This window comes from Coenobita brevimanus, chromosome 108, assembly GCF_032717465.1.
Source record: "Coenobita brevimanus isolate Jiangsu-jjx chromosome 108, ASM3271746v2, whole genome shotgun sequence".
In the NCBI taxonomy this organism is placed as follows: Eukaryota; Metazoa; Arthropoda; class Malacostraca; order Decapoda; family Coenobitidae; genus Coenobita; species Coenobita brevimanus.
This window is the reverse complement of record NC_137061.1, coordinates 1,317,185-1,343,015: the sequence shown is the minus strand read 5'-3', so window position 1 is coordinate 1,343,015 and position 25,831 is coordinate 1,317,185. Positions and strand designations below refer to the sequence as shown.

At 44.0% G+C, this 25,831-nt stretch overlaps 1 long non-coding RNA gene across 1 annotated transcript in view; it reads left to right on the top strand.

The window, feature by feature from the left end:
- The window catches only part of LOC145416904 (uncharacterized), a 155,868-nt gene that overhangs the window by 59,948 nt on the left and 70,089 nt on the right, over positions 1-25,831 (top strand). The gene's annotated exons all lie outside the window — the stretch shown is intronic.

Genomic DNA, 25,831 nt, shown 5'->3' with positions numbered 1-25,831 from the left:
AGAGAGAGAGAGAGAAGGAGGAGGAGAATATACTCTTATTAAGGAAATTTATATTGTGATAAAATCCATCGGTTAGGCCATAAGACATTTTAAGGTACTACTTGTCCTTGCACCTCTCTCTCTCTCTCTCTCTCTCTCTCTCTACCAGCCTACCCCGACCCGCCACTTTCATTTCAACAAGAGTGACTTACAAAAAACAAACACGTTGGGAGAGGGAAGGATATAGTATTACGGGTCTGCATGCTTTCCATACCACTTCTTCGTGACTAGCACCATATTCTAGTGTTATTAGATTGTTACACCTCAATATTCAAGGCGGATAGGCGGCAATATTAGGCCAAGTTAGAGTAAAAAGGAGTATAACCCATCGCCCCCACTCACTCACCCCACCCCACTCACTCACCCCACCCCACTCACTCACCCCATCCCACTCACTCACCCCATCCCACTCACTCACCCCATTCACTCACCCAACCCCACACACTCACCTCACCCCACTCACTCACTCCACCCCACTCACTCACGCAAGAACCTTAGTAACCAAGGAGACTCATTCGTACCTCATACAGTAGCAAGCGCTCATCGAATTTCATGTGAACACGAGTTAATAGTAAAGATGTGGGAGTGACACAGTTCCGTCGGGTGAAAACAAGCCTTCTTTAGTAACCAAGGAGACTCATTCCTATCTCATAAAAAAAGCTTTTGGACTATACAACCAGGACTTTGTAGTGAAGATGTGGTACTGGCCCAGTTCCCTTAGATGAACACAAACCGATATACAACTTACCTAGTGGAAATTCATGCAGTTACGACTTGATAGTGAAGATGTGGTATTGGACCAGTGCCGTCGGGTGAAAACAGATTAGTAACCAAGGAGACTCATTCCTAGCTCATGACTATGGTTCACTGATTTTCACGCACCCTACGGCGTAATAGTAAAGATGTGAGATTGGCCCAGTGCCGTCAGATGAAGACAGATTAGTAACCAAGGAGACTCATTCCTAGCTCATGACTATGGTTCACTGATTTTCACGCACCCACGGCGTAATAGTAAAGATGTGAGATTGGCCCAGTGCCGTGAGATGAAGACAGATTAGTAACCAAGGAGACTCATTCCTAGCTCATGACTATGGTTCACTGATTTTCACGCACCCTACGGCGTAATAGTAAAGATGTGAGATTGGCCCAGTGCCGTCAGATGAAGACAGATTAGTAACCAAGGAGACTCATTCCTAGCTCATGACTATGGTTCACTGATTTTCACGCACCCACGGCGTAATAGTAAAGATGTGAGATTGGCCCAGTGCCGTCAGATGAAGACAGATTAGTAACCAAGGAGACTCATTCCTACCTCATGACTATGGTTCACTGAGTTTCACGCACCCACGGCGTAATAGTAAAGATGTGAGATTGGCCCAGTGCCGTCAGATGAAGACAGATTAGTAACCAAGGAGACTCATTCCTGCCTCGTAGCTGCGACTCAGTTTCACGCCCCCACGACTTAATAGTAAAGATGTAGTATTGTCCCAGTTCCCTTAGATGAAAACAAACCGAGATTTTACCGAGTTTCATACACTCAAGACTTCATAGTAAAGATGTGGTCCCGTCAGGTGGGGAAAAAAATAGCAACCAAGGAGATTCATGGCTGCAACCACAACTAAGGCATGTATTCTTATCGGTTAAGGAAGCTCCCTAACACCTTCTCCCAAGCGACTTATTTTGCCAACTGCCCATTATTGTCCTCCTTTTCGCCTCATATCTTTTTAATATCGACACTGTATGAACAACACAGAAGAATCTTTGCGTAGTAACGGAGCATAATCAGAAATAAATCGATAAGGAAGAGGCGTTAGGGAGCTTCCTTAACCACGCCAGAGTACCACCCTATGTATTCAAGTGATAGGAGTGACTCAGTTCCGTCAGATGAAAGCAGACCGATGACTTTCCTTCATCGGTTCTAAGATGTCCATAAATAAGCGGTAAGGTCACCCCATCTTTCTCTTCACTCAGTAGTACTTCTCGTCATTAGTCTTTCGTTGCGTCTCTAAGATATCCTTGCCTTTGTGGCTGTTCTACTTGCATTTATAGTGTACATCTCGATCTAGGTTTTTATCTATATTTACCACGAAGATCTTCTTATTGATATTTACTGCGTCTATCGATCTATTTCTGTCTGCTTATCTAATTATATTTATCTACTCCTGTATCCATTTTTACTCTTGTTCCTCACGTTCGGGTCAATATGGGTCCAAAACGCTTTGAGGACCTACTAGAGCCAGCCCATAGCATTCAGAAGGACGTGATGGTCTTGGAATACATTGGCAAGGGCTCCTATGGAAGGGTGCATCTGGTGGCCTTCAGGGGCATGCTAGCCTGCAGGAAAACCGGGGACTCCAGTGTGGCCGGAATGCTGGAAAAATACCGAGAGGAGGCCAGGATAATGAAGGAATTGGATGGGTTAGGAGGGACGCCCAGACTCTTTGCCGCAGCGATGGACAAACCCATTATTATCATGGAGTTCATTGAGGGGGTGAGCCTCTTTAAGTTCTGCGACGAGTATGAAGGCGTTACGAAGGTGTTCTTTGGGGTCATGAGGAGTCTGGCGGGTAGGCTTCTGGAACTCCACGAAGGCGGCTACGTCCACGACAACCTACACATGGGCAATATAGTAGTGCTAAGGACTGGAAGGTGGGATTTCGAAGCCCGTTTGGTCGATGTAGCCACGTGCAAGGCTATGAACCCCGATGTTTCCAAGATCATACAGACATCACCGGATACCATAAAGTTTCTGTTCAACATGCATCGCGTGGGAGTGATTAAAGACGCGGAGTATCGTGCCATGGAGCATAACGCCCTAGGAAAGTTGAAAAAGAGCGACGAAAATAGCAAGGAAGATAAAAAAGATGAGGAAGATGAGGAGGACGAATTGCCGATGCGTCTGGTGGTACAGTGGTTGAATGATCCAAAGTTCCCTCACATATTTAGCGAAGTCGTCCCCGATTCTCGCCACGTTTCGCCCGACTCGTCCAAAGTTTCATGTGACACGAATTCCTTATCGTCCATGTCGTCTGAATCTGCCTCTCCTCCTCGAGTTTTATCAGTTTCACCACTTCCACGACCTCCTGTTTCACATTTAGTTTCGCCTAAAAAGACTTCTCCACTGCCTGTACTCTCCAAATCCTCTTGTACTCAGGTTTCGTCTGTTTCGCCTCCCGTTTCTCTACCGGAAGAAGAGGGAATGCAATTAAGGAGTGGGAAGAGGAAGTTGGTAGGAGAAGAGAACGGGGAGGAGGAGAGGAAGAGGAGGAAGGTTGGAGAGAAGAGAGGAAGCAAGAGGGGGAGAGGAGAGGAGGATGGAGAGAAGGAGAGGAAGAGGATGAAAAATGAGGAAAAGCAAGGAAGAAAGAAGGGGAAGACGTGAATGGGAGTGGGAGAAACGGATAGCTGTAGTTGGGTAGATAAAACTGATAGATGAATAGAGGCAGACAGACGCACCTCTCATCATCATCATCATCATCATCATCATCATCACTATCTCTTACATCATCATCATCAATCTTCCTCAACGTAGTGCTGAACGTGAATATGTTAGAGAGAGAGAGAGAGAGAGCAGGAAGTGAGAATCACCGCTCGGCTAACTCTCAATCGTCTTTCATTTCACGAGGGGCGGTTTTTCTCCTTAATAGAGAGAGAGAGAGAGAGAAAGAGAGAGAGAGAGAGAGAGAGAGAGTCAGCTTGTGTAAAGAAACAGCGAAGTGTGAACATGAGATGGAGAAAGTGTGAAAAAGTTAACTGTTTCATTTCTCTGCTCTACTTAAGCTAGTATTGAAACGTCAGGAGAGAGAGAGAGAGAGAGAGAGAGAGAGAGAGAGAGTTATTGACAGTCATCCGTGTAAGATGACTTGTAAAGTGAAGGGAAATGAAGAAAGAGGGAGGGTGAAAAGGAAAGGAGAGGGAGGGAGAGAGAGAGAGAGAGAGAGAGAGAGAGAGAGAGAGAGTCGTAGCACTGTCATATTCCACCAATGAACTATAGATTAACGCTATAATATGCTGCTAGTCATGAAGTAGTGCTGTGGGAAGGATGTAGAGAGACACACACACACGCACATAGCATTGTCATATTCTACCACTGAACTACAGAAACAGATTAACACTATAATATGATGCTAGTCATGAAGAAGTGCTATGGGAAGGATGTAGAGAAGCACAGCCCTTCATTATCAGTACATTAGGTCACAGATACGAGAAAAATATTTAAAGCCAAATTATTCTCTTAGCCACTGAGACTGAACAAGAATATAACACTGCACTCTTTTCACCTTAACTTGGCTGAAAAGGAACGAAAATCTGACGAGGAAAGTTTATGTGAGTGAGGTGGATGGGGGGAGAGGGAGGGGGAGGCCGAGGATGAGATGGAGGGATGGAGTGGAGAGGTATATGAGAGAGGGGTGTGTGACCTGGGAGCAGAGCGGTGAAATGGCGGGGGACAGGGCGACATGGAGGCGATTTGATTGTGGCCACCCCTTACGGGATTAAGGCGTCTGGCAGTAGATAGATAGATAGATAGATAGATAGATAGATAGACTTTTTCTCTAATCTACATTCCCTTTTCGTCATCACCATCAGCATTCCCAAATCTTTCAACCAGTTTTCAAAGGTCCCGTTCACTTTGATAAGCAACACAGGATCATCATCTACATGCATTAGACCTGAAATCTTCCCGCTTTCTCTTCCTTGTCACTTGATTTGCTCTGGTTTGGTCATCACTTGTACAGGGGGGGAGAGGGACGCCTTCACGTGGTGGCACTGCTTTGTTGTGGCGGGAAACTGGTGGGCTTCAGGAATGTAGCAGCTTCCGTCTGCAGTCCACCGGGGTCACCGTTTCAGATGAACTAAAGGCCACAAGACTCCTCTCTCTCTCTCTCTCTCTCTCTCCCTGATTAATATTGTCATTCAGGAAATTACTAAATACGTCTCATTCATTTTTTATTTCTTTTTTATTCATTTTTATCTTGTTTATTCCCACGCCTGTTTTCCCACGCGAGAATATTAATGGTTCTCTCTCTCTCTCTCTCTCTCTCTCTCTCTCTCTCTCTCTCTCTCTCTCTCTCTCTCTCTCTCTCTCTCTACGTGACTCTGGTTAGAATAATGGATCATCTCGTTTTAAGCCACGAACAGTGACTTAGCAATTGGAGAGAGAGAGAGAGAGAGAAAGCAGCGTCCCTCTTCAGTCCACCATCCTCCTTTAGGTGGATAGGGAGGGAGTTGAGGGTCGTTTGCATAGTCGAGCAATAAATAGACGAAATACAGCACAGATAAATGTTCTTGTAATACGCTAATTCGTCCCACATCTGAGTAAAATCGTCAGTAGCGAGAATAACAACAAAACGTATCATCATAGTCAGGATTAAGAAGCTGATAAGGTGAGCTGTGACGGGAAAAGCAGCTGCAGTGGCCGGTTGAACAGGAGGCGCGAGGTGATGCATACCGATTAGCGCAGTGCATTAGAGACAGGCTTAGGTACCGCTTCTTCGTGACCAGCACTATATTCTCGTGTTAAGCTAGTGTTGCAGCTCAGGATTCAAGATGGAGAGATGGCAATTTTAGGCCAAGTTAGAGTAGAAGGAGTATAGCATTGTATTCATACCGATTAGCGCAGTGCATTAGAGACAGGCTTAGGTACCGCTTCTTCGTGACCAGCACCATATTCTCGTGTTAGGCTAGTGTTGCAGCTCAGGATTCAAGATGGAGAGATGGCAATTTTAGGCCAAGTTAGAGTACAAGGAGTATAGCATTATATTCATACCGATTAGCGCAGTGCATTAGAGACAGGCATAGGTACCGCTTCTTCGTGACTAGCACCATATTCTCGTGTTAAGCTAGTGTTGCAGCTCAGGATTCAAGATGGAGAGATGGCAATTTTAGGCCAAGTTAGAGTAGAAGGAGTATAGCATTGTATTCATACCGATTAGCGCAGTGCATTAGAGACAGGCTTAGGTACCGCTTCTTCGTGACTAGAACCATATTCTCGTGTTAAGCTAGTGTTGCAGCTCAGCATTCAAGATGGAGAGATGGCAATTTTAGGCCAAGTTAGAGTAGAAGGAGTATAGCATTATATTCTACTGTTATACCCATTAACTCAGTGCATTAGAGCTCGGCTTGGGGACGAGGTACCGCTTCTTCGTGACTAGCACCATATTCTCGTGTTAAGCTAGTGTTGCAGCTCAGCATTCAAGATGGAGAGGTGGCAGTTTTAGGCCAAGTCAGAATAGAAAGAGTATAGCATTCAATTTTACTGTTAATGTATTAGTACTCAGCAACATCGCGAGAAGGCAATTTTACTCCAGGTTAAAGTGAAAAAACTGTAGTAAAGGAGTTAAATAATAAAACTGTGTTAAGCTGAGTTGTGGGAAGTGAAAAGCAGCTTCAGTGACCGGTTGAACGGCATTAAGGAAAGGAGGAGAATGTTTGGCTCCCCTTTATAGCTTATTTTACCTATCTCCAGTTGATTTTATCTGATTGGGAGAACACTACTGTAAGGATAGACATTCTTAACTCCTTTCAGCTCAGTTAGTGGCCAAGTGTAGTCAGATTAGGGGGCTGATTTAACAGTGACCAGCTTAGCATCGGATTAAGACTGTATATCGATTAGCCAAGTGCTTTAGAGACCAGCTTGGCGATGGGACGGAAGTGTGCGACTCTTTATTAGTGTATTTTAGGTACCTTCAGACGATTTTATTCAGCTTGGTAGAGCACCGCGGTAGTGAAGAGGTTAATGAAGGCTATGAGGAACCCGTCAGAAAAAGAAAACTAACAGAATACAATAATCTGACAAGCAGGACGGCAGGAGAGAGTTAGTATCATCTCCTTAAATGAAGCAGGTTGTAGTCTTGTCAGGGTGTGAGTTGACTTGCTGCCTTATGTCGTACTTACCACCACAGTCTCTCCTGAACGGTAAACCCAGTGAACTGTAGGCTGAAGTCCCTTTTCTGCTTTTCCCCATCGTCCTTTCGGGAACAGGGAGGGAGTGGAGGACCGTTTATATAGCCAGGCAGCAAGGAAGCCTCTATGTGTGTGCAACCGCGTGAAGTCGGCCCTCACCAGCGAATATAAATATAAAGATAAAATAATTCCTGACACTATACGAATATGTCCTGATTGCTGATGAGGTGCTGTGACATTCTCTAAGCCAGAAGCCCGGTCCAGCTCAGGCATCACACATTATTCCCTTCAATAACAGTCTCAGTTCCACCTCGTAGGCCAAACGATCCACACACATCTTAGTTACGAGAGACAGCCATCGTAAGTGTGTTTTGTGAATCCGGTTGCTGGCGTCCACACCTTAGTTCATACAATCACATCTTATTTCTCGTAGCTCAGTGGCTAAAGAGACAGTGCTACGAGCCTACATAATTTCCACAGCACTTCTTCGTGACTAGCATAATCTCCTAGTGTTATTCTGTTGTTACATCCAAGGTGGAAATATGTCAGGTTTAGTCCAAGTTAATGCTGAAGGAGTAGCATATTAATCTCTCTCTCTCTCTCTCTCTCTCTCTCTCTCTCTCTCTCTCTCCAGCATTCAAGATGGAGAAATGGCAGTTTTAGGCCAAGCTGAAGTGAAGAGAGTGTAGTAACGAGAGGGACTAGACTGTAAGTGTGTTTGTGCATCCGGTTTCAAGCTTGCAGTGTTGCATACGAATGACTTTTGTCGCTTCTTACAAGGCAGTCGTCAAGTTAAGGTTTTTTGAGTTGATATCAGGTTGCTGTGTGGGAGAAAGGTAGTGTGTGTGTGTGTGTGTGTGTGTGTGTGTGTGTGTGAGAGAGAGAGAGAGAGAGAAAGAGAGAGAGAGAGAGAGAGAGAGAGAGAGAGAGAGAGAGTGTGTGTGTGTGTGTGTGTGTGTTTATGTGTGCGTGTGATGTCATTTTTTGGTTATTTTATTCAGTTCAGGAGATACTAAATTAGAGGAGTCAGTTGTAGCCTTAATAGACCTTTCAACACCCGCTGCCATTCCTAGGTGAACTGTATCGTCTGGTTGCATGGAGAATATACTGAAAGGAAGTAAAGATTGGAGGTCATAGGCAGAGAGAAAGAGACTGAAAAAGACAGTTCGTTATAGAGAAAACTGAACGAAAGAAAGACAGATTGTAGATCCGTTCATTTTGAGATGCCTGAACACATTGCTTTTAAAAGATTGCAGGTCGTAGGCAAAGGGAAGGACAGACTGAGGAAGACAGTTCCAGAGTTGACCTATATTGTATATGAAGGACTGAGAGTATTGATTAAACTCTTGCAGTAGAGAGTTGAACAGAAAAGAGATGGGAGTGTCTAGTTAGGTGGGTAGGTAAGTTGATATGTTGAAGGGAATTCGGAAGAGGGGGGGTTGATGAGACGAAAAGCCTTTGACTCCACCCTGTTTAGAAGAGCTGCATGCCGAAATCTCCCCCTCCCCACACACATGAGAACTGCACTCCCCACAGGGATGAATATAGAGTCTTTTTTATTTTTTTTTTAGAATAGCAGAACAGAGGAAGGAAAAAGAAAAGAATAAAAAAAATAATCCATACACCTGGTCTCAGATGTCCTCTATTCATTAAAAAAAAAAAGAAATAACATTTGGACTTGAACAGCTAACTTGTAAAATTGCCACCTGTCCATCGTGAATGCTGACCTGTAGCAACAAATTAACACTTGAATATAATGCCAGTCATGAAGTGTTATGGAAAGGTTGTAGAGCTGTTGTATTGATTTTTTCTGCCGCTGAGCCACGTGAAATGAATTACAAAAGGGAAAAAAACCCGGCCAAGTTAAGGTGAAAGAACGATGGTAGTAATTGCAACTACAGGAAACTCACACTGCGGTCCACCATCATGCTTTCGGGAGACGACGGGGGGTAGTTGAGGGACGTTTGTGCATCCGGGCAGGTCCTCCGTCCAGGTACATCGTCGTCACCGCGGGAAGGCGTCCTTCTCAGTGCCTAGTGCTAGCAAGAAAGACATATGAAGGAGTTAGATTGACTGTGTACATGGGGTTCCTACCAATGCAACCCGTACCTAATTAATTCTCTTACTAATAGACCTAATTGATTCTCTTACTAATAAACCTAATTGATTCTCTTACTAGTAGACCTAATTGATTCTCTTACTAATAGACCTAATTGATTCTCTTACTAATAGACCTAATTGATTCTCTTACTAATAGACCTAATTGATTCTCTTACTAATAGACCTAATTGATTCTCTTACTAGTAGACCTAATTGATTCTCTTACTAATAGACCTAATTGATTCTCTTAGTAGTAGACCTAATTGATTCTCTTACTAATAGACCTAATTGATTCTCTCAGTAGTAGACCTAAGTGATTCTCTGACTAATAGAATCCTTCAAGAATATTACAAATCCGAACAAGAATAAGTGGAATCCAATCAAGAATACTAAGACCCTAATCAAGAAGCTGGCGTTTCCTCGTCCACTCTTTAATGAACTGGTACAAAAAGTGGCTTGCTGTAAAGATCTACCCGTTCTGACGCAGAGCAACGGAGAAAGTCTTTAAGATTTCCCTGTCATAGTCTGGCCAACTTTATATGACCTGAGTTTTTTTTTGTAATGACCTTTTTCCATTTTTTTTTGGGGGGAGGGGGCTTCTTTTATGCACCGTCACTTAGGGAGATAGGAATGATAAAATCTTAATACGTAGATGATTTTAAAGAATAAGAGGAGGTCATTTAATACACACAAATTAATCCAGGAGTCGAACATAATATCTTCCCTTTGACATTAACATTCGATCAATAGCTCTCAGAATGGAATAACGTCTCTGCAGCTCCACCGCCAGGCACTGCTGTTGCCACCACGTGAAGGCGCCTCTCTCCAGCACCACACAGATATAAAACTCATATAAATAGTACACAAGAAATTTTTTACTAGTTTCACCTGTCAGACGTTTTCTTGCTTACTCGTACCTGTGTCATCCTATCCTTAGGTTTTTTTTTTTTATGCAAGAAAGAAGGAACCAAAGGCCAGGAGCCCGCAAACCGTTCCTTCCAAGAAAAAAACAAAAACAACACAAAAGAGAGCCAAATTCAAGATCCGTTGATTAGATGGGAAAAGAAATCTGGATGGTGATGATGATGATGATGATGATGATGCGACCCTGTCTTTAGGTGGGAGAAGAAGTTTGGGTAGGATGATGATGATGATGATGATGATGATGATGGTAATGACGATGATGATGGTGATGATGATGATGATGATGATGATGGTGGTGATGATGATAATAATGATGATGATGGTGGTGATGGTAATGACGATGATGATGGTGATGATGATGATGATGATGATGATAATAATGATGATGATGGTTGTGATGATGATGATGATGATGACGATGATAATGATGATGACCTAACCCCGTTCTTAGGTGGGAAAAGAAGTCTGGATGATGACATTTATGACGATGATGATGATGATAACGATATTTTCTTTATTCCTTCCAGTGTGGATGAAAAGAAGTGGATGTGTATGTGGAGAAGAGGTCACAGGTCAAGTAATGTGACCTCTCCGGACAAAGGCAGGTGGAGGGAACCTTACTCTCTCTCCCTCCACCCTCTCCACCTTCTCCTCCACCCTCTCCACCTCTCCTCCATCCGGCATCTCTCACCGTAGGAAGAACAGGTGAGTGGAAGAAAGAAGAAGTAATTTTAGTTTTGGCTGTCGTACTCAAAATGTCACTGTATTAAGATAGATAGATAGATAGATAGATAGACAGATAGATAACATCCATCCTTTCATTCATCCATCCATCCATCCATACAGCAATCACTTATAATAGTATACATGCATAAACACATACATACACACATACATATTTTATTGACACACATACATAGTCACTTTTATAACAGGTAGGTAGGTAGGTAGATAGGTAGGTAGGTAGGTAGAGAGGGGGGTATTTCCTAGTATATTTCGGTCATATGCAGGTTCGGTTTGTGTGTGTGTGTGTGTGTATGTGTATGTGTGTGTGTGTGTACTTCGCAGCCTTTCCCACCCTTTCCGTATCCCATGTCCACACAAACAGTCGTGAGCGTATAAATGTGCACATAAAAACCCGCCATCTGATAAGTAGGCTACACACGCATACAAAGGAGACACACACACACACACACACACACACACACACACACACACACACACACACACACACACACACACACACACACACACACACACACACACACACACACACACACACACACTTCAAAAACTAACACCTGCTATCCACATCTAACTTAACATAGCCAATCATATACACCAATACAACCAAGCAATATCCAGCTAAACATTACATAGTGCAGGTGTTATTTCTCGTAATAGATTAAGTCTAGATAGATTGATAGATAGATAGGTAGATAGATAGATCGAATATTCCCCCATTCATTTAATTAGGTTAGTCAAAAGTAATCTCTTGGCCAGATTAACACAGCCTCGAGGGGCTTCACTCAGGAACAAGTTGGGTAATACAAGATCTCTTCTGGAAACTCTTTTTTTGAGCAAGCTGTCGTGCATGTGTGTGTGTGTGTGTGTGTGTGTGTGTGTGTGTGTGTGTGTGTGTGTGTGTGTGTGTGTGTGTATTCTGTCGTATCACCTCGCGGGTAAAAATATTGGACAGGAAACTTCATTCTTCAAACAGTTAAGATTTCTCGCTCCCGTGACTGACAATTCTGATGAGACTGGGGGACGTGGTGGTTGAGTGGTTAGGGAAGCGGTCTGCTGGCGAAGGAGGCTGAGGAGGCGACGAAGGAGGTTGAGGAGGCGACGAGGTTGAAACTGTAGTACATGGGTGTGCATAGGAGTACATAGGAAGGTCAGGTAGCAGGACTTTGGCAAATCTGACACTTTATTATTGAAAGTAAATGGTGTTAAGATTATATTAGCCCTGTATATTAACTGGACAGACAGACAGACAGATGATCTTTATAAAGCTCTGTAATTTCCGTCATAAGGTGATCAGAGAAACTTCAATTGGACAGTAAATACAAATCTTACGTAGGAACATTGAATTTCTCCCATAAGCCCTGTAGAAAGATCTCGACGGGACAGTAAGTAGTGATCCTCTACTGTATATGGAATTTCTGCCATTAGACCTTTACAGAGATCTCAACGGGACAGTAAGTAGGATGGAACGTAAGAACCCCGTCGAGAGAGAGAGAGAGAGAGAGAGAGAGAGAGGGAGGGAGGGAGGGAGGGAGGGGAGGAATAAAGATGCGGTGTTTTTTTGTTTTTTTAATCCAAAGAAGAGCGGAAAAACGGCACTAAAAAATCCCATTCTTATCGCTGGCCAAGAAGTTCCCGTGAATTTCCTTCCTCTTTGTTCTTCTTCCATGTTTTTTTTTATCTTCCCTTTTTTCTTCTCAATCCTCCTCCTCCTCCTCCTCTCACAATTTCCAAAACCTGTTCCTTGTTCAATTTCTGGCTTTGAGAGAGAGAGAGAGAGAGAGAGAGAGAGAGAGAATGAAATAACACAGCATTTTATCAGTATTATCTGTATATCTCTCTTAGTCGACGGTCCTTTCTATAACCAGGCCGCTCATCCGACTGGTTATATCAGTGCCAGCACGTGAAGGCGTCCCTCTCTAGCCTGTATTAACGAGAGACCAGGTACTAAAGATAAGCTGATGGAGAGAGAGAGAGAGAGAGAGAGAGAGAGAGGAATAAAGGCGAGACACGAAGCTAAAACTCCTTTATTGAATGTGATAAAAAAAAAAAGGCAGTGGATCCGCCCGGTTTTATCAGTACCACCACGTGAAGGCTTCCTATCCTTTATCAGTGCGTTAAGAAACCGATTTACTGAATGTGGTAAAAACTGTACCGTCCTCTCTCCCGGTCCTTACGTAACTTGTACTCTCTCTCTCTCTCTCTCTCTCTCTCTCTCTCTCTCTCTCTCTCTCTCTCTCTCTCTCTCTCTCTCTCAATAGCTACTTCTAATCCTCCGGCCTATAAATTTCCATAATTCATTGTGTGTGTGTGTGTGTGTGTGTGTGTGTGTGAGAGAGAGAGAGAGAGAGAGAGAGAGAGAGAGAGAGAGAGAGAGACCTACAGACAGACAGCCATGGACATAGAGACAGATATAGATAGATAGAGAGACAGATAGATAGATAAGGAGAGACAGACAGACAGACAGGCAGGGACATAGAGACCTAGACAGATGGATAGATGTTAGAGAGAGAGAGAGAGAGAGAGAGAGAGAGAGAGAGAGAGAGAGAGAGAGAGAGAGTCTTCTTAATGAAAGCCTCCAGCATTTTATCAGCATTATCACCAAAACCCTCTTGCAATTAGGCCTATTCTTGTAGGCCTACCTGATGCCGTAAAACATTTTTCTTAGCGATTTAGCCGTGAGAGAGAGAGAGAGAGACCCAAACCGGTATAATATCAAGGTCTTATGAACACTGGGTATGGAGGGGGACCGTGGGACCCCTTCACGTGGTGGCACTGGTATACCTGATCGACTACCCGGGTATAGAAACGTCCTTCACCTTCCTCCCTATCCACTGAAGGGAGGATGGTGGGCTTCAGGATAGGGACAGTCTCATCCTGCAGTCCACCGGGTTTACGTTTCAAAGGAGCGTGGGGTTACAGGTACTATAGTGTGTTTAAGCTGGTAGAGATCCCTAACCCCCTTACAGCTTAAATTGACGCGAAATGTAGTGTTATTCCAGGGTAAATTTGACTAGTAACCAAGGAGACTATGGACAGTTCCGTCAGATAAATACAGATCAGCTACTTTATCATCTCTATATTTGGTTTTATCCTTTCTTTATTGGACTCATGTGTTGTGACCTAATTTACTGAAATGGATGCAGGGGCTTGGTTGGTGAGTGAATGAGGGTGTGGCCCACTTGATTAGCCACACTCTTCCTAGTTCTCCTTCAGTCATATTTTTTTTCATGCTCTCTGGACCCTTCCTCACCCCATCCTTAGGTGGAAAGTGGTGTGGATGGTGGTGGTGGTAGTGGTGGTGGTAGTGGTTGTGGTGGTGGTGGTGGTGGTGATGGTAGTGGTGGTTATGGTGGTGGTTGGTGATGGTGGTTATGGTGGTGGTGGTTGGTGGTGGTGGTACTGGTTATGGTGGTGGTTATGGTGATGGTGTTGGTGGTGGTGGTACTGGTTATGGTGGTGGTTATGGTGATGGTGTTGGTGATGGTGGTTATGGTGGTGGTGGTTGGTGGTGGTGGTACTGGTTATGGTGGTGGTTATGGTGATGGTGTTGGTGGTGGTGGTACTGGTTATGGTGGTGGTTATGGTGATGATGGTGATGATGATGATGAGTGTTGTTTTTCTCTGTTATTTGACGTTATGACCTGCCATTTTAATCTGTTCTGTTATTATTGACAGAGCACAATTGAAAAACTACCTTATATAATTTCCATCGTTACCTGCAACTCTGAATATAACTCTACTTTGAATATAACTTTGAATATAACTGCTTTGAATATAACTCGGCTTTGAATATAACTGCTCTGAATATGACTGCTTTGAATATAACTGTGCCTTGAATATAACTCTGCTTTGAACGTAACTCTGCTTTAAATGTAACTTTGCTTTGAATATAACTCTGCAATGAATATAACTCTGCATTGAATATAACTCTGCTTCGAATATAACTCTGCTTTAAAGATAACTGCTTTAATATAACTCTGCTTTGAATATAAGTCTGCTTTGAACGTTTCCCCGCGTCGTTGCTCTTTGCTTTTTATCTCATGGCAAATAATTCCACTAAAAATTATTATCTATTATTATTGATCGTTTATCATTTATTTCTGCATTCGGATCCACCTGAAAATCTAATCAGCCCTTCCTTGACCCTCTGCCTACCTGTCCACCAGATTATATTGATCTCAGAAAACAAACAGACAAGCCAGGCTAGAGACAAACAGACATGGGTGAATACATGATCCCCGTGCAACTTCCGCGCCGGGGATAATAAAGTTGACAATTCCTGTAACGCTTCCGGAGACACAGAGGGACATTGTGGTCGCGAGAGAGAGAGAGAGAGAGAGAGAGAGAGAGAGAGAGAGAGAGAGAAAATAGTGCTCTTTTCTGTGCTTTCTCTCATCAAAACTTTTACGAGGCCCAGTTAATGTTCGTTTTATTGTTATTTTTTTTTCCCCTCATCTTTTCCCCCATTTTTCCGGTTTGATAATTTTATGTTGTGCGGATGTTGTGTATGTTGTACCTGTGTATTGTGTGTGCTGAAATGTTTCCTCTTCTGTTTTGTGTTTGAGTGTGTTAATGACGTGAAAATTGACACCAAACACACACACACACACACACACACCCTACTTCATCAGTGTTGTGGGTTGCCTTGCTTAGAATCACACACACACACACACACACACACACACACACACACACACACACACACACACACACACACACACACACACACACACACACACACACACACACACACACACCATCATCATCAGTGTTTGGGGCTGCCTTTGAGTTTTTCCATTTTCCTTTCTGAAGGGGGCCTTGTTCATGTGTTCTCACCTCTCGTAACTCAGCCCAAACAGCACAGGGGCAGGACATAAGGGAGAGCAGGTGCAGTGATTTGTCTTATGCTTTGCTTTAAAATTGGGGCTTGTTTCCAGTTCGTGAGAGAGAGAGAGAGAGAGGGGGGGGGTTGAAGGGGGAAGTGCAGGGGAGTGGAGAGAGGAGAGGAAGGAAATGGGGGAGAGTGAGAGGAGAGAGGAAGCATTAGGAAGGGACAGGAAGTGGGATGGAAGTGAGTGCTGGGGAGGGAAGTGGAGAGGAAGTGGAGGAATGGAGAAGAGGAGGAAGTGGAGGAATAAGGGGATAAAGTGGAATGGAAGGAATTATGTGAGAGAGAGAGAGAGAGAGAGAGTAAAATGTGTAAGGTACAATGCGGGGTAACGAGCCAGGTAATGATGGGGGAAAGGCAGGCAGGCAGGCAGAGTGGAGTATAAATAAGAACCAAGGAGACGGGCGAGAGTTGAGATAAACAAGAGGGTTGCTGAACACGAGATAAATAATAAACGATGCTGATAAATGAATAAGCAATCTATATAATCAAGAGAGAGAGCTGAGATAAAGAAGCAACTTAAATCTATAATGAAAATAAGCTCTTTTACCCCCTTCACAAATGGTAAATAAAGAGGCGAATATTAATTTAAAAAAAAGAGTATGGCTTTTTTTTTTATATATGCAAGAAAATAAAAAGTAAAGGAGAGGTACTTTAAAAATCAAAATTGTCCTCCATTATCGTAAAACAGCAAGGAACTCAAAAATAATGTACAATATTTTACTCGCTTCATAAGTATAATATATGAAAACACACACACACACACACACACACACACACACACACACACACACACACACACACACACACACACACACACACGTACAAGTAATTTTGATGATGATGATGATGATCGTAGTGATGGTGATGATGATGGTGATGGTGGTGGTGCTGATATCCACCCACTTTTCTCCCTTCCTCCCACCAAAATCCACCCACCTCACCCACACCCACCCACTCCCATCCACCTTGCACTATCTACCTGTCAGTTTGTCTATCAGTTTATCTATCTATCCATCCTTCTGTATATCTACTTTCTCTCCAAATCTATATCTTTCTTTCTGTCTATCCATCTATCTACCTGTCTATCTATCTACTTTCCCCTCCATCGCCTGGTCTGGTCACGACTACTGCTGGCAGAAGCTCAAAGGGGAGGAAGCTCTCTCTCTCTCTCTCTCTCTCTCTCTCTCTCTCTCTCTCTCACACACACACACACACACACACACACACACGACCTCTCCTTTATAAAATTATTGTACTTATAGCCAACGTTTCTCCCTTTTCCTCCCTTTCTTCCCTTCAGAGAGCGAGAGAGAGAGAGAGAGAGAGACACACACACACACACACACACACACACACACACACACACACACACACACACACACACACACACACACACACACACACACACACACACACACACACACACACACCAAAAACTTGTAGCATAAGGTTGGAGGTCGCAGCCTACCCGAGGGGCAAGGGCGGTGAACCAGGGTGTGGCCGAGAATTTGATGATGATGATGATGGTGGTGGTGATGATGATGATGGTGGTGATGGTGGTGGTGGTGATGATGATGATGATGATGATGATGGTGGTGGTGGTGGTGATGATGATGGTGGTGGTGATGGTGATGATGATGATGATGATGAAGGTGGTGATGATGATGATGGTGGTGATGGTGGTGATGGTGGTGGTGGTGGTGATGATGATGATGATGATGATGATGATGGTGGTGGTGGTGGTGATGATGATGATGATGATGATGATGGTGGTGATGGTGGTGATGGTGGTGGTGGTGATGATGATGATGATGATGATGGTGGTGGTGGTGGTGATGATGATGCTGGTGGTGGTGATGGTGGTGATGATGATGATGATGATGGTGGTGGTGATGATGATGATGATGATGATGGTGGTGGTGATGATGATGATGGTGGTGATGGTGGTGGTGGTGATGATGATGATGATGATGGTGGTGATGGTGGTGATGGTGGTGGTGGTGATGATGATGATGATGATGGTGATGGTGGTGGTGGTGATGATGATGATGGTGGTGGTGATGGTGGTGATGATGATGATGATGATGGTGGTAATAGTGGTGATGATGATGATGATGATGATGATGATGATGATGGCAGTGGCAGTTAGACGTTAGGGTCGATTTGACTAGGTACCAAGGAGACTCCTTCCTACCACACATCTAAAGGTTCATGGAATTTCGTGCCCAGTTCCATCAGGTGAAAAACAAACCAGCGATAGTAACCAAGGAGACTTACAATCAAGATGGTCCCTGAATGCTATGGGAGAGTTGTCTGGTCACTGTCGAGATCCCGGATGTAAAATGCATAGAGGAGGCAAGTTTTCTCTCCATCCCTCCATCTCTCCATCCCTCCATCCTTCCATCGTCTCTCCCTCCCTCCATATCTCCGTCTTTCCTCATCTTCATCCCTCCCTCCATCTCATCATTCCGTCTCTCCTTCCCTCCATTTTTCCAACCAGGGGTAGAGAGAGAGAGAGAGAGAGAGAGAGAGAGAGAGAGGAGGATGAATAGCAAGTATGTGAGATGCATGTGTGGATAATTTTTCTCCATATGTAGGGGGTAGGGGAGAGGAAAGGAGGGGAAGGGGAGGAGGAAGATAGAGGAGGTGCCATATGAGAGAGAGAGAGAGAGAGAGAGAGAGAGAGATGTGTGTATTTATGTCTGTCTGTATGCGTCCATGTTCACCCAATTCACCAAAGCCTTTTAATTGGGTACAGACTTAAGTACGAGAGTGTCTGGCTGACCGACTTTCAAAATCACCTTTACTTCTTAAATGTAAATATGAACCCGGTGGACTAAAGGCTGAAGTTGCCCTCCTCCTGCGGTCCAGAATGCTGCTTCTGTGATACTGTAGCTATCGTGAACCCAGTGGACTGCAGGCTGAATCTAGTGCCAGGTTAATTGCATATGTGACCGCGTTTCGCCATCACTTTTTTTTTCCCCCCAAACGCACTATTTTCTCCCCTCATCATTAAGTCGCCGTGTTATCGCTGCTACGTCCCTCGCCACTAGTTTTTACTTCTTGGGAATGACTGTCTGGCTGAACGTACTTGGTATAGTGCTCCACTTTCGACGGCGGTGGCTCAGTGGTAAAGAAGTGGCCTGTTCTTTGGAGGGACGCGAGTTCGAGGCTTGGGTAGGGAACAGTTTAATGAAATGAATTAAGACTTTACTGTTCTGACTCTGCTGACCACAACTCCCTCTCTCTCTCTCTCTCTCTCTCTCTCTTTAATATCCTTGGGGTGGACTTGCAGGGTCTGTTGGTCTCCGTTTAGTCTACTTTCTAAAGCTGCCATGTACCTGTCCACCGCCTTTACGAAAATTGAAAATCATCATCATATTCACCTTAGTTAAGTTTCATGACCTTCAGGCGGAGTGGAAAAGATCTGGAGCAAAAATGAAATCAGCATTATCATTCTCTCTCTCTCTCTCTCTCTCTCTCTCTCTCTCTCTCTCTCTCTCTCTCTCTCGGAATGGACGTTGTGCAAGAGAATAGTGGAGGGAAGAAGAAGAGGAGAGAATGAGGGTAAATAGAAGAGAGAGAGAGAGAGGGAGAGAGAGAGAGAGAGAGGGCGGAGTACTTCTGACGAATCAGGATATAATGAACAGGATAAGAGAATGGCAGACAGACAGACACCCATTTTCTATCTATCTGACCTAGACAAAACGTTCGATAGATAAGAAGCAGATAGAATAGGTAGCCTGATAGATAGCCTACAAGAGAGAGAGAGAGAGAGAGAGAGAGAGAGAGAGTGAGACAGGGGGGAGAACACACTGATGGCAGAGGATTCGTTGCACCTGTTCCTTGGCGATTTTTTCTGTCTATGTTTTCTGCTTATTTTTCTGCCTATTTTTTCTGCTTATTTTTCTGCCTATTTTTTCTGCTTATTTTTCTGCCTATTTTTCCTGCTTATTTTTCTGCCTATTTTTTCTGCTTATTTTTCTGCCTATTTTTTCTGCTTATTTTTTTTCTGCCTATTTTTTCTGCTTATTTTTCTGCCTATTTTTTTCTGCTTATTTTTCTGCCAATTTTTTTCTGCCTATTTTTTCTGCCTATTTTTTCTGCCTATTTTTCTGCCTATTTTTTCTGCTTATTTTTCTGCTTATTTTTTTCTGCTTATTTTTCTGCTTTTTTTCTGCTTTTTTTCTGCTTTTCATTTTTTTTTTTTCGTAGTGTTTATAAAGATCGGATATTCAGGTGTAATACTGTATGTAGAATAAATCGCTTAGGAAGAGGTGTTAGGAAATCTCTCCAAGCCACTGAAAATACGACTTAAGGTTCTCTTGCATGTGTTCCTGTAGTTAATATTCTCTCTCTCTCTCTCTCTCTCTCTCTCTCTCTCTCTCTCTCTCTCTCTCTCTCTCTCTCTCTCTCTCAGTTGATACCCAAGTGTAGTCAGATAGGAGGGTTGATTTGACTAGTAACCAAGGAGATCTGTTCCAGCCTCGTAACTATTTCTCACCGAATTATACAAAGTTTTCCATACACCTTACCACACAGGGTCTTAATGACGTAATCACTAGTCACGAAGAAGTGCTATGGGGGCCTCCTAAGTCCACGAGAACACGGACACATTGGAAACGAGATAGGATTTTAAGAGGCTACAAGGACAAGTCGTACCTCCAAATGCCTAACGACCCATACCTAGGAGATAACGGGGACGTGAATGGAATGGAAGTGGGGTATGGTACAAGAGGGGATCTCATTAGTGGGCTCTCTCTCTCTCTCTCTCTCTCTCTCTCTCTCTCTCTCTCTCTCTCTCAGTAAAGCAAGTAGTACGTGTAGGGTAGATAAGTGTGATAGATAAAATGGGTAGGTAGGTAAGGAGGTAGGTAGGTAGGTGGGTAGGGAGGTAGGTGGGTTGATGGGAATGGTAGGTAGGTAGGAAAGTAGGTAGGTAGGTAATTAAGTAGGTAGATGAGGATGATAGGCAGGGAGGCAGGAAAATAGGGGGAGTAGGTCGAAGTGGCTGATAGGTAGGTAGAGATGTATACATGTGTGTGTGTGTGTGTGTGTGTGTGTGTGTGTGTGTGTGTGTGTGTGTGTGTGTGTGTGTGAAACTAATGAATAAAAATGCAGTTTCAGTAGGCATTCAGAAACAAGGTGAGACTGTGTTTACTATCACTTCTGTAAACCTGTGTGTGTGTGTGTGTGTGCGTGTGTGTGTGTGTGTGTGTGCGTGTGTGTGTGTGTGCGTGTGCGTGTGTGTGTGTGTGTGTGTGTTTCAGTAAGCATTTAGAAACAAGGTGAGTGTGTGTTTACCATCACTTCCGTAAACCTGAATAATGCCAGGGACAGGGAAAAACAAAAAAAACATTACAGCTCCTGTGTTGATTGGCTTTAATGGCTCTACAACTCTGTGCTGGGTCGTAAAGAGGAAAAAATATATATATATTGTAAAGTGGTAGGGCTATTAGACAGGTAAATAATGTCCGAAGAGAGAGAGAGAGAGAGTGAGTGAGTGAGTTTGAACATGCAGAGCAATTCCATAAGTTTTCTTTTTAGGAGGATATGTATGTATGGGTGTATGTATGTATGTATGTATGTGTGTATGTATGTATGTATGTATGTGTGTATGTATGTCTGTATGTATGTATGTATGTATTAATAGCCAGACACCACCGTCACTCATATCTCTCTCCACATCATACCTCCATCTCATCCTCTCTCCCTGTCCTTTCCTCCCCCCCCCTCCTCCACCTCACTCACATACACTCTCCTAATCATCTCTCTCTCTCTCTCTCTCTCTCTCTTCACCTGGCCAAACTAGGTCAAGGAACTTTCCCTCTAGCTCGTCCACATCAATACCGCAACGCTCTTTCACTTCCACATAGTCTCCACCTCACTCCACATGCCACCAGTATCATGTCAGCCAGTCTTATTAAACAAAGTATGCATTCACCTCATAAAAAGATATTCCACCGTGGCATAAGATTAGCTTCCACTCGTATAGGCATTTCCTTAACTGATTTATCCAGCCTTCTCTGTCTCCCATTTAATTATCATGTCACTCTTACCTTCTGTTTTTCACTCATTCACCACCACAACCACCACCACCACCACCACCCACACATAACAAACCTCATCCCAACCAATCCATGCGTTCATACTTCATCAGTCTATTGTATTATGCCTGTCACTCTTACCTACTGTACTGTTATTCATTCGCTCGGATCGTTAGCCTTTCACTTAAATAGGCAGTTACTGAGTCACATATCATTCTTAATCTCATGTTCTTACTGTGATTTATTTTATGACTCTGTTGCAATCTCGTCTAGTTGATTTCTGCTCTGACTTTTGCTTCTAATTTCCATGTGGACGATTCCGGTGCTGTTTCTTTATCTCCTCTCCCTCATAATTTTCTGTATTTGATAATTGCAGTTCTTGTAAACATATAATCTTTTCAATAGTTTTTTTTTCTCTTCTGTATATTGGTGCAACTACGGCTGTATGATTTTTTGCGGGGTGAGGGAAGCGGTTCGTAGTGAAAGTATGAAAAGTAGTAGTAGTAGTAGTTGCAACCCCAGGCTCATCTGAACGTGATCCCAGTGGACTGCAGGCTGAAGACACCCCTTTCATGCAGTCCACGAACCTCATTTGGGAGATAAGGAGGGAGTTGAGATACATTTGGGAGATAGGGAGGGGGGGGGTCAGCATCATCAGTCTTAAGTCATCCATCAGTCTAACTTTTCATGCATTCGTCTTAAGATCATACATCCTTCTTCATCCAATTATCCATCTCACGTCATCCATTTCTCAGTTTAACCATCCACTCACTTGATCATTCTCTTCACCAGACCCCTCCACAATATGCCTAGCCCTTCTCAAGTCCCCTGTAGAGTCCCCCTCCGAGGTGCTCCTTGAGAATAGGTCGTAAAGCGTTTGGTTTATTGTAAGTTTCTCGTCTGGTCACCTTGGAGGATCACCCACTGACACTTGGAAGTTGTGTATGTGTGTGTGTGTGTGTGTGTGTGTGTGTGTTTATGTATGTACAGTGTATGTATGTACGTTTTTTCCCAGCTCTCTGCTCTGTTACCCTTGTCTTATCTCCTCTGTGCTATTGTGTTAAAGGCCTGGCAAAAACTGGTGAGCAGTCAGCCGCAGTGCAGAGAGAGAGAGGGAGAGAGAGAGAAGAGAGAGAGAGTACTGCCGACGAATCAAGGTATAATTAACAGGATAAGAAAGCGACAGACAGACAGGCAGGCACAAGGGAAGGACGGGGATGATAACAGAGAGAGACAGACAGACAGACAGAGGGACAGAGAGACAGAGAGAGAGGGAGAGAGAGATGAAAATAGAAAACTGAGGATGGAAAAAAAAAATCGACTCTTCCAGTAGCTTGTGTTTCATTCAAGAACCACCCACGTCGACCAAAAAAGAAAAAAGAAAGAAAAAAAAGGATTGAAGTGGTGGTGTTTTTCTGATATCCGGATTCAGGGAGTCATTGCACTGCACGTCCTGCGGTAAGGATGGCTGACCTATTACCCCTTCAGATTCGCCTTTTCTTTTATTTATTTTTGTCTTTCTATTTTAAGCTGAGTAAAATCGCCTCACTAACCAAAACACGATGCACATAGAATTGGGTCGTGTGTTTGTTTGTGTGTGTGTGTGTGTGTGTGTGTGTGTGTGTGTGTGTGTGTGTGTGTGTGTGTTTGTTTCCGGCCGCCTCACCTGTTAATCACTATACAGTCACCTTCATTATGAGAAATCCTGTTCGTAATTTTATCTATTGTGTACCTGTCAAACTCCTTCTATCTCTCCCTTCCCTCCCTCCCTTCTTCCTTCCCTCCCTCCTTTCCTCCCTCCACCCCCCTATTCCCTCCATCCCCTCTTCCTTCCCTCCCCTCCTCTCCCCTCTTCCATCCTTATCCTCTCTCCCATCCCTCCCTTCTCCCTCCCCTCTCCTCACTTCTGTCTTCTCCCCTCCCCTCCCCTCCTAAAACCCCTACTCTGCTCTCCCATTCCCCCTCCTCTCATCTCCCCTCCCTTCCCCTCCCACCTACTCTCCCCCCCACCTACCCAGACCACACACACCAAATAACAACCTGGATTTATACGGGTCAGGTGCACGTGATAGCTGTTGTGTGTGTGTGTGTGTGTGTGTGTGTGTGTGTGTGTGTGTGTGTGTGTGTGTATGTACTCGTATGCCTCTACAGTATATGTGTGTTTGTGTATGTAGGCATGTATTATTAAGTTTGTATATGTGTGTACTTGTGTGTGCGTTTTTATATTTTGTGCTTGTGTATGTCTGTGTATATATGTATGTATGTATACGTGCGTGCGTGCGTGTGCGTGCGGAAGCGGGGTGAGGTGAGGGACGTGACTGGAGTTTTGTGGAGGGATTAGGCTGGATTGAGGTGCGTGGAGAAGCCGGGATGAGGCAAAGAATAATGTTTTACTGTTTTACTGTTTTCTTTACATTTTTAAAATACAATTGACGATTAGATGATTGAAGTGAGAAGACATAAGACACCTTTGATAGCCGCACCCACCCCAACCGTATCCACCATCTCAGCACATCTCAAAATGTATCCCTTGTCTCTGCACACACCCCTCAGTCACACCCCAGGTACACTCTAGTTGCACACACACACACACACACACACACACACACACCGTTAATAGCTACCCCCTTCCCTTAGCACACACCCTTTAAGTTGACACCCACACAACTCTGTGGTTGCAAATTGCCGGATTTCATCCTTCGAAATGGTACAGTGACAGTGAGGGAGTGTGTGAGTGGGTGAGTTAGTGATTGACTGGTTTAGGGAGTGGATGAGTGAGAGTGATTGAGTGAGTGACTATGTGAGAGAGTGACAAAGGGACACGCACTGGATTTAGCCGATTTGTTTGTGGCCACCCCCTACCTGCGGGATTAAGGCGTCTGGGTATAGATAAATGGATTGATAGATAAATAGATAGACAGATAGATCATCCAAAATGTACCCAAATGAAACAGGGAAGTTCGGTCATATTTCCAAAGAGTTCGTGCTGGAATGTAAGACTGTGTGTGGGTGACGTGAAATGGTTGCAGGCGTGAGGCGGGGGTGGGGGTTGGGGAGAAGGCAGTGTGGTGGGGGAGAGGAGAAGGTGGGGAGGGGGGAGAAGAGGAGCTACTGTAGTTGGAAGTAAACAGAGAGAGACTGGAGGGGTGGGGGAGAAGAGTTGAAGGGGAGAAAGGAGAGTAGGAAGGGGTTGAGTGAGGGAGGTATGCTTGCAGTCCTCTCTAACTTTCCTCCAAATTACTTCTCCCTAACTTTTTTCCTCCCTCCAACCACCTTTTTCCTCCAAAAATACCTACTCCAAATTCCTCCTTCTCTACCCTCCTCCAAAAGTCTCCTTCCTCCATTACCTCCCTTCCTCCAACATTCCACCTCCAACACTAGCCTCTCTTAACACCTCTCTAGTCTCGCTCCACCTTTTCTCCAGCACCTTTCCAGTCTCCTCCACCTTTCCTCCAACACCTCTCCAATCTTCCTCCACCTTTCCTCCTTTCCTCCAACACCTCTCCAATCTTCCTCCACCTTTCCTCCTTTCCTCCAACACATCTCCAATCTTCCTCCACCTTTCCTCCTTTCCTCCAACACCTCTCCAGTCTTCCTCCACCTTTCCTCCTTTCCTCCAACACCTCTCCAGTCTTCCTCCACCTTTCCTCCTTTCCTCCAACACCTCTCCAATCTTCCTCCACCTTTCCTCCAACACCTCTCCAATCTTCCTCCACCTTTCCTCCTTTCCTCCAGCACCTCCTTCTCTCCATTTCGCTTCATCATTCCAGCTGACCAAACCAGAATTCCCTTCTTTTTTTTCCTGATAGTAAAAATAGATGGAAATTACACCACTGTAAAAAAAGACGTGTAAAAAAATGTAAATGTAAGAGAGAGAGAGAGAGAGAGAGAGAGAGAGAGAGAGAGAGAGAGGGAGTGAGAGAGATTGAGAGAGAGAGAGAGAGGTGACCAAACCAGACGTCCTCTAGCCTGACCTAACAGTAAAAACAAAGAGATGAAATGATATGTCTAAAATAAATGAGAGAGAAGAGAAAAGGATAGCTGGAAAGAAGAAGGAAAAAACTATATAGATAAGAAGTGAAGAAAGTCAGATCAGAGCCCTATAAGACGTAAATTGGGACGAAGAATTGTAAATGAGATATAAATATGTAAATCAGTGAAAGAAAAAAAGATGGGGCTT